Here is a 9,809-nt window from a genome sequence, read left to right as displayed (position 1 = left end):
GACAACCAATACAAATGACAAAGCACATTCCGCTGGAACAAAATGGTGGCATTCAGTTCAAACCTCTGCTGTGCGCCGCCATTCGCTTCCTAAAACCTGCACGGTCACGAAGTCGGCGCAGTTGTCACTACGCAGTGACAACTGCGTCAGCACGCCATCTATTATCCTAGGTGAGAGAAGGTGTTTCTTTTCTGAACGGTTTTGTCTCGACAAGTGTGACTCTTAGAATTGGACACGTGTCCAAATTGGACATTTGGACATTTGTAGTTTTTGTTTTTAATCCTAAGTGGAGGCATCGTCCGCGCATATGCACTGGTGTGACTGACTGGGATAAAATATCTGTTGCAAGTTAGCGCCTGTCTGCGACGTGTGGGTTTTCTTTTTCGTGTTTGTCTTGGTTTGCGCTTTTAACCTCCTAAATCATCGTGAACCATCCAGCTAAAACCATAGTCCTAATTCAAACATTACAGTCCGCTCAACCTTCGTTAGAACGTACGTGCCAAGTAGTTGGAACAGGATGTTGAATGGGTTCAGAGAAAAGTGCCAGAAATTCTAAAACGTGAGAGCGATTAGAAAAAAAATAGAAAAAAATACAATGCCTATGACAAAATGGGGCGCGTTCGCTGACTTCAGTTTCACAAATTTTGCAATTTGAGAGCAATCACAAACAACTGGTCACATAGCCCTGCTATGCGACCAATTTGTCATAGGACACTTCGCCACTGGGTCAACCGGCCAAATGCTGAGAAAAGGGTGGCATGAAACGTGTATGTGGAAAGATAAAGTTTGAGAAACGACCTTATTTTTCGTCCACTTTGTGGTTTTGTGAGCTGCCAGTCACTTTTGTTTTCTGGGCTCCGAGTTGAACCCTGTTTAGGAATATATTTTTTCGGGTTTCCAAAACACGCAAATAATAAGAAAATGACCCGATGGGCATTTTGATTGGGTGGACATTTCGACCCCATGCACATTTTGACTCGATGGACATTTTGACCCTATTGGACATTTCGTGTCGATGAACATTTTGACTCGGTGGACATTTCAACCCGATTGGACATTTTTACACGCGTCTCACGTGACCTGTTGAACATTTTCACCAAATGGACATTTCGTCTCGATTGACATTTTGACCAGAAGCCCCGAAAAATAATACGATCATTCATACTCCGGTCTGTGCAATGCCGCTACTGAGCACTCGCACCCGTCAAGCAGGCATCTTTGCAGAACGTTGTAATGACGTTTATTAATTCTACGAGACAGTTAGTGGGATCTAACGTGTTCAAAGGGTGCTTTAAAAGTTAAAACGCTCAGGTCCTTGCGATTGCCGTTGATAGCCACACGATGGAACGGAGAACGTGCGCGAACGCGCAACTGCATCCATACTGACGAAAGAAGCTTTCGTGTTTGTTGATTGTTAGCAGGCGCCATCCTCCTTCTTCCTCCTCCCAACCACTCTTCCTTTCCTTTTTTTCAGGTGGCACGAGAAAGATGACCCCGCTATTGGGAGACTAACCTCTTGTTCCGCATTTTCCCTTCCTCTCCTGGTTGTTTTTCTCCATAAACTCAATCACTCTTTGACTCAGATATGATTCTGAATTTATTTACTAAAAAAACAAACACCGCAAACCAAACGGATGGGGAAGGTTGCTACAGCCGACCGTGACTGGGCTTGATTTCGCATCTACCTCAGCTAAAATAGGAGGTGCCATGATAGGTTGGTGCACAACCTGCTAACCAAACGTGCACCTAATTGTCTGCTCTGTGGTGGCCATTGAGCTTCCAGAAATCGTCATTACAGTTCCGTACGATCCTGGAGGCCTGTTGAGCGACTGTTACCAGGGAAATGGAGACCAGACAAAGTTTCGCCAAAATGCTTAGCTCTTTCAGGGTTGTTTGCACCCTAAAAAAGCTAAGATTCTCGGCGAAACTACTGCTGTTACTCTGAGTTTTCCAGTGGATTTTTTTTTTTGTTTTCAAAACCTTTCCACGAGCTTCTACCTCCTTCATATTTAGTTTGGGCTTATGCTGTGACCTGGGCTAACGATTTAGTTTTTCTTCCTGCCCTGACTTATGTCGTTAAGATGCAAACAGTGAGTGTAACAGGGGACAAACAGTAAAAGAAGACAAAGAAAAACAATCAGGTGCTCGTTTTCAGCTGAAAATACGTAGAAAAGAGAAAGTGGAAAACGCAGATGTCTTAAGACATGTTTGCGGGAAAGCTCTTAGAAGATAACGCGCCCATCCCCGGTCTAGGGTTTGTCAATACCCTTTTCGCACTTTCTATGATTGAATGAATCGCGGGTTCCTATGCTCCGTCTCAATGTAGGGTGACAAAAAGTGGCAGCAATGACCCCAGCGAGCCAGTCGACACCAGAGCGAGTCACGTGACATGCATAGTCGGAGTGCACCCGTCCTGTGGGAAGCCGTCACATGCTTCGCTTCGTCACTCTTATTACATCGCGAAGGCCGCAGCTTTCGCTTTTTGCAAAGCTATGCAGACACGGAGTAAGGTGCGCCGCGCTTTTTCGTAGCCGACGCTACGAGGTAATAGGGAGTTTTCGTAGACCGCGCTGCCCCGTCCGCTAAGCGTTCAGCAACGAAGAAGTTGCTACTGCGCCTGCGCGCCGATAGCTTTGACTGTGGAGTTCCCGCTATCGTAGCGGGTTGCGAACGGCCTTGCGGGACGGCGAAAACGATCTACGAAAACTCCCTAATGGGAACGATCAGGCAGCGTCAAAAGCGTAAGATCACGAAGAACGTGAAAGCCTCCATTCCCCGAAGTTATCGCATCACTTTTTACATTTTTACATTTTACATTTTCTTACTTCGATGGGCTCATTTTCCCGGACGAGCCCCGATTACATTGTCTTAGTTTAGGTGCACGGTAGAACATAGAACACGCTTTTCATAGTTCTGCTAAATTCTGTGCTTGAGCAAAAAGTGTCCAATATGAGTGATAGAACGAAAAGCAAAACTAAAATATCGGGATGTCAGGAGTGGGGTTCGAACCCACGCCCTCTCTCGAGGACCAGAGCTTAAATCTGGCGCCTTAGACCGCTCGGCCACCCTGACTCTTTTTTTCTTCGTTACATGTAAGACTTGCGAACAAAAAAGCACAAATACAGTCTACATGTAAAACCAATGAAACATTCTCTGCTAAAACATTTGCATAACAATGTCATGCGCAACACCCACATTCGGCGTTTTATACATGTGGCCACTGAATGTAGTATTCCTATACATGAGACTCTGGCCACAACGTCTAGATCGATGGCTCTAGAAAAATTTACGCTTGCGCCAAACTCGCACCCTTTAGAAATCTGGTAGCCCTAGCCATGCCTCAAACAACGGAAACAACGGGTTGACTGAATGGGGGAGCATATGCGCTTTTCACTTGCGCCACCTGTTCTATAAAAAGGAACTTCGTCATGTGCGGCTTTTTTGTATTCCTATCTATCATCCTGCACTTCCATAAACTGTAAAGTTCTTATAGTGCAAACGCGTCGTACGGGATAATTTCACCTCCTGAAAACGCGAGAAAGCGAAGACTGTAATCGTCTAAGATCATATATTTTCTAAGCGTGCGTCGCAGCACGTCCTAGAATAAAAATGCATCGGTGCAATATATGAAACAATGCTCTATTGTCTCTGGCGAGCTGCATTGTCGACAGCTTAGTGTCCAAGGAACAGATATCTTTTTTTGTCACCTAGGTATGTTTTTTACAGGTAAGGTGGATGTGTGTAATTTAAAGAAAAACGTCTTGGTTGAGGGGGGTACGCCCATCTTCTTAATTCGTTGAAATACATCGCAGACGGGTTCCTGAATAATCCTGGTACAGTGAAGTAGTCGCTAGAACATACTTTCTATAATTCTTCTCGACACACTAAACAAATATTCCAATGAAAATCGAGCTTCGAGGAAATTAAAGGCACCAACTGGCTTTTTTAAAAACAAAGAAAAAAAAATCAAGGCCTTCCATGAAATGTTTTCCCGCTGAAGCGGGCAAAGCAAGACGTAGTTGGAGCACGACTTTGAGAAAATTGTGATTGACATTTTCGAAAAAAAAGATTTGGGACATCAAATGGGGAACAAATATATGACGTAACCCCAGATCACCATATTCAAGCGACAGGAACAGGTTATCCATTCTAATAGGCTTCGCCATCGAGCACCATGTGAATGTGGCAAATATCCTGTGGAATTCTTGTACGTTCGTTCTAGCACAGTGAAGCAATTGTAGTATGTACATAAGCTTCGACATATTGCAGACACTGGCTCTTGTAGAAATTGACCTTTCTCCATTTCCACGCGCCTGTCTTTCTTTTTAAAGCGGTTGTCATGGATGTCCAGTAATATGCACTACTACGAATTTGTGAGTGGTACTCCAAGATATGTAAAAGTGTTTCGATTCCATGATATACCAGCATAGGAAGAGGGTCTTGTGGCCCAGGGACTATACCAGTAGCCGTTGCATTTGGATGCATTTACCGAAGCTCCCGCGACTGTGACAGTAATGTGCTGTAGGGTAAAGTGCTCTTCAACACCTTTTTTTTTTTTTTTTACCAGTAGCTTACAGAGAATTGCGATATCATCTGCGCATGCAAAAACTTTTGTCTCAACACTCATCATAGAATATCGGCATCATAGAATAACGGCTCAGAGCGAAAAGAAGCGGTGATGGCGGGCAGCCTTGCCTAACAGAGGATCTTATTTAGAATTTATCAGAGAGTATATATTGATTATTAGTAGGGCTGGGCGTCGATTAATAAATGTCAAGCCGAATAATCGCCGCACTTTAATCGATTAATTAGTCGGTTAATGAGTTTCGTTCTTTTCAACGCATAATAGACTTATAACAGTCAAAATTAGATTTTTTGCCTTTGATGAATATTTGATATACGGTGCAATGTACATTTTCGGTTTTTAAATCAACTTTAATGCATATCTGAGAGCTGTGAAAATACAGCCACGCTAACAAATTATTACTTCAGCCGCAGTCGCAGAAGTTCGTTGATACGAACTTCTACAACTTCTGCCACTGCATGGGCCGAAGAACTTCTGCCACTGCATGGGCCGAAGAACCTACGCATCATTCACGGACATCGGAAAGGTGCAGATTTGAAGAGGGCTGCGGGTCTACATCTGCGCGTCCATTACCGGCGGCTTTCCTGCCTGATGCCTGGCTCGTCTGGCAACAACGGAGCGGCACATCGTACGATCACCGCCTAAAAAAGGAAGCACCAGTCACTTCTTCGACGGGGTTCGGTGCCGGCATGACGCACACAGCGCGCTTACGACTTCTTCTGCTACAGGTTAGTCCTCTGGACTACGAAGTTCGTTGCTCGCGGAAACGTCAGCCGGCATCGCTCCGCATTGTCTTTGAGAATATGTGTTTTTGGTGCCGGAAAGCTTTATTGAATCCATATGCCGCGTTTGTGCAATTGATGATCATAATCTCTGAAGATGTTGAACTAAATCCTGGACCTCTCGCGGATAGTCAAATTCAGAAATCGCGTAAAGCCGTCGATTTACTACCAAATTGGACAAAGGTCAAGAAACGCTTCTAAATCTAGTGGCTGAAATAAACAAAAAACAGGTTTTACTCGACAAGAAGATAGAAGCCCTAAACGAGAAGTTCAAGACAGTGGAAACAGAAATTGCCTTGCTAAACAGCTTTAAAGACGAAATGCAAGAAGTCGGCGCACACTCGAGTAGACTATCCTCCCAGCTTGCCGCGGCCTGCTTCAAAAAGATGACCTAGAAAATAGACCAGGAAGGAAGGATCTGCTTTTTTATGGTATAACCGACGAACCTAAGGAAACATGGTCTCAATCAGAGTCAAAAATACTTGAGCTCTGCAGAGATAAACTCGGAGTGACCGTGGCAGATAGTGACATTGAACGTGCGCATAGGCTGGGCCGCCCTAAATCAGAAAAATCAAGACCTATAATAGTAAACTTCCAATCTTTTAAGGTCAAACAACATGTTCTGTCCCGAGTCTTTAAGCTGAAAAATAGTGAATTCTCAGTCGGCGAAGTTTTTTCAGATAAAGTTAGATATGAACGGAGGCAGCTGCTCGATTTTGCTAAATCACAACAAAAGTCGTTTAAGTTGCGTTTTGATAAACTTATCATCGATGGAAAGCATTTCTACTATGATAATCCCGAGGGACGTGTAAAGGAAATACATGCATAGCAACTACCGCCGAAAGCTGGGCGCCAGCCAAAAACCGCATGTGAGCTCAGTGCCATAATTGTCAATTGCCACAGTGTGAAAAATAAAGTGGAAGACTTGGCTGACGTTATTACTCTGACCAAGTCTAGTATTGTTATTAGTACGGAGTCTTGGCTGGAAGATTCCATTAGTGATGCTGAAGTGTTCCCCTCGGACTATGTTGCATACCGCCGAGATAGAAACAAATATGGTGGTGGCGTCTTTCTTTTAGTTCATGACAGCCTGCAAAGTTTTGAGATCAAGGTTGATGGTCTGAATTGTGAATCGGTATGGTGTAAGATTTTACTAGAAAATGGCGAATTTATTACTGTAGGCTCTTTTTACAGGCCTCCTGGTTCAGATGAGGCTGCAATGTTCCCTCTTTTTGATATATTGTCATCCATCGATTATGGCGACCTTGTGCTCGGTGGTGATTTTAACTTCCCTGATGTGGAGTGGGCAGCCGGCCTACCCATGTCTTCCGCGTACAGGACTCTTCTCAATTTCGTTTCCAGTTTTGAGCTCTATCAGCATGTGTCATTCCCGACAGGCTAAATAAAACGAGGGCCAGCACGTTGGACTTGCTTTTTAGTAATAAAAAATTTATCTCCTCTCTCTCTAGGATTCCTGGGATTAGCGATCACGAAATTATAGTAGGAGGTATAACCAGCAGGTGCGAAAATAAAGGGTCGAACCCACCCAGAAAAGTTTTTTTCTGTATGAACGCGGTAATTATCAGGTCATTTGAATCGATCTCTGTAATTATTTGTCTGAGTTTAGAGAGCTCTCCCATCATCTTGACGTTGAAACTCTTTGGAATCTTTTTAGGAATAAAGTTAATTATTTAGTCGAAGTATTCATTCCTACCAAAATGTTAAGTTCCAGTCGACGTAAAGACAAACCGTGGATAAATGCCGAACTACGCTCTTTGGCCAAAAGGAAAAGGCGAGCATATTTGAAATATCGTAAAAAAACTGAAAGCCGTTTAGCTGTAACGCCGGCTAGAGCGCAGCTCTTGAGGAGGAGGATGGAAGCGTACTGAGGGATAGGTGACTCCTTGAAGTCACGTGACCTCAGGGGGGGTCGTGTGACGTCAGGGGGGTCATGTGACCTCGAGGGAGGGGGTCACGTGACCTTAGGGGGTCACGTGACTTCGGGGGGTCACGTGACATCGGGGGGTCACGTGACCTCAAGGGGTCAGGTGACCTTAGGGGGTCAACCTCAGGGGGTCACGCTACCTCAGGGGGTCACGTGACGTGACCTCAGGGGGTCACGTGACCTCGGGTTACGCCGGACCCTTGGGGGGTCACGTGACCTCGGTTACGCCGACGGCGACGCCGCTCATGCCGGAAACGGGCCCCTGATGTTACGTTTACACCTGAGAAGAAATCCGCTCCCGCGGGAGCGGATCCGCTTTCGGCGGCGGCGGCGACGAGCGGGTTGCGTTTACATCTATTTCCTTCAAGCGGCGGCGGTGGCGCCAGCTGCGGCAGCTGTTCTCGTAACATCCCGTCAAATGTGTCGAGAAGGCGCGAGAGTTCCCATCTCGGCTCTCTCTCCCGGACGTGGCTGCTCCCTGAAGAACGCGTACTCGTGACGTAGGCAGCGTCGCGCCGCGCGAGAATGTCACATCCGGTCAGCGAAACGCCTCGTTCGGCGGCAGAAATAGATCCCGGACCTAAACGGCTTGCCGCCGCGTTTTCCGCCCAGCGTTTCGCCCAAGCGGCAAAAGCTGGGCGGATCCGCTGGCGGATCCGCAAGTGTAAACGTACCATGAGAGCTGCGCTCTAAAAACGACTCTGCTTCTCTTTTACAGCTAACGGTCTTATATAATGAATTTAAAAATAAATCGGGTGAAGTTAAACTCAGATTTCAAGAGTCTTTCAATGATAAACTGAGAAAAAAAACCAAAAGAGCTCCGGAAATATGTAAAATCGAAAAATAAAGTGGCACTCGGAATTCCCCCAATTGTTAACTGCGGACAACTAGTTGCAGAAGAGGAAGAAAAAGCGACACTTTTTAACAGGTACTTCCAATCTGTATTTTCGACCGTATTTCCTAATGAATACCCGCCTTCTCCTGATATGTTGCTAGAAAGCATGGACGAAACTGATATTTCTTTTGACGGAATTTTGAAAATGATTAATGGAGTAAAACCCGAGAAAGCAGGCGGTCCCATTCGATACCCAACCGTATTTTCAGTGAATCTTCCGGGATCATTCCATCAAATTGGAAAGTCTCGTTTAAAAGTCATTCTCTAGTGGAAGGCTTCCTCCAAAACTATAGACCCATTTCTCTTCTCTGTACCTGCTCTAAACTTATGGAACATATAATATACAGCAATATCTTCCATCACTTATCCAAGAACAGCTGTCTCACTCCGGCGCAACATGTGTTTAGGAAAGGTTATTCATGCGAGACACAGCTGGTTGAACTTCATCATGAGTTGGCATACTCATTTGATAATAGGGTTCAAGTAGATTGCATATTCCTTGATTTTAAGAAAGCATTTGATACAGTATCTCATGCGCTTATCATCCATAAACTTTCAAGATTAAATTCACCGAGTAACGTTCTCGCATGGCTGACCGATTACTTGCACCTGAGAAAGCAATCCGTTTTAATCAAAGGCAAACAGTGAGGCGATATAACGGTTACCTCCGGAGTATTACAAGGGTCTGTGCTGGGTCCAGTTTTATTTTTGATTTTTATTAACCCAGTCATTGAATTCAGAAATAAGGCTTTACGCAGATGACTGTGTTGCATACTCTGAGGTCCGTGACATCGCCGATTGCTGTATTACATTACAAAATGATATCTTCCGTATCTCTGCGTGGTGCGATACATGGGGCATGAAACTAAACACGGCAAAGTGTGATCATGTGTGTTTCACGCGCAAACGTAGGCCTGTCCTCTTCACCGATAACATCAGCGGAAATTCTCTAGCAACCGCACCAAACGTAAAATACCTTGGTGTATACCTTTCGGACAACCTTACCTGGACAAAGCACGTAGACTATGTTACTGCAAAATCAACTCGCATGCTTAACTTTGTAAAACGCAATTTTAAAGATTGTTCACGAAATACTGACGTTATACCTAGCATACATCAGACCTATATTAGAGTACGCCGGTGTCTCCTGGGACCCTAGTCAGGCATATCTTGTTAACCAACTAGAAAAAGTTCGAAACAGAGCAGCCAGGTTTATAACAGGCAACTACAATTATAGATCAAGTGCTAGCGATTTGAAAAGACAATTGTATTTAATCCCATTAGCCCACAGAAGACGGTCCATGCGATTGAAATTCTGTCATAGGATTTTTCATAACTACCTTGGTGTAAATAAAAACAACTATATGCTGCCTCCCCACTTCACGTCAGAAAGAAAAGACCACTCAAAAAAAAAAAAAAAAAGTGAGAGAGTACTAGTGCAGAACAGAAGTTTTCAAAAACTCTTTCTTTCCTTCCACAACAAGCGACTGGAACTCGCTACCCGAAAAGTAAATAAACATAGCGTCTACATCCCTTTTCTTCAATAGAATATTAAACAGTGACCTTTCAGATTGTTTTTTATGTCTTGTTGCTCGTGCCTCT

At 44.5% G+C, this 9,809-nt stretch overlaps 1 non-coding gene and 1 pseudogene across 1 annotated transcript; one reads left to right on the top strand and one right to left on the bottom strand.

The window, feature by feature from the left end:
• Positions 1-2,988: 2,988 nt before the first annotated feature.
• Positions 2,989-3,072, bottom strand: Trnal-uaa. Its single transcript has one exon. It is a non-coding gene; the product is annotated as a tRNA-Leu (tRNA).
• A 1,971-nt stretch (positions 3,073-5,043) lies between these two features.
• LOC115318906 lies at positions 5,044-6,196 on the top strand (annotated as a pseudogene).
• Positions 6,197-9,809: the final 3,613 nt, after the last annotated feature.

The sequence above is a fragment of the Ixodes scapularis genome, unplaced genomic scaffold (assembly GCF_016920785.2).
Source record: "Ixodes scapularis isolate PalLabHiFi unplaced genomic scaffold, ASM1692078v2 PGA_scaffold0__279_contigs__length_252992795, whole genome shotgun sequence".
NCBI lineage: Eukaryota > Metazoa > Arthropoda > Arachnida > Ixodida > Ixodidae > Ixodes > Ixodes scapularis.
Note: the sequence above shows the minus strand (reverse complement) of the source record. Positions and strands in the feature narration are given on the sequence as shown.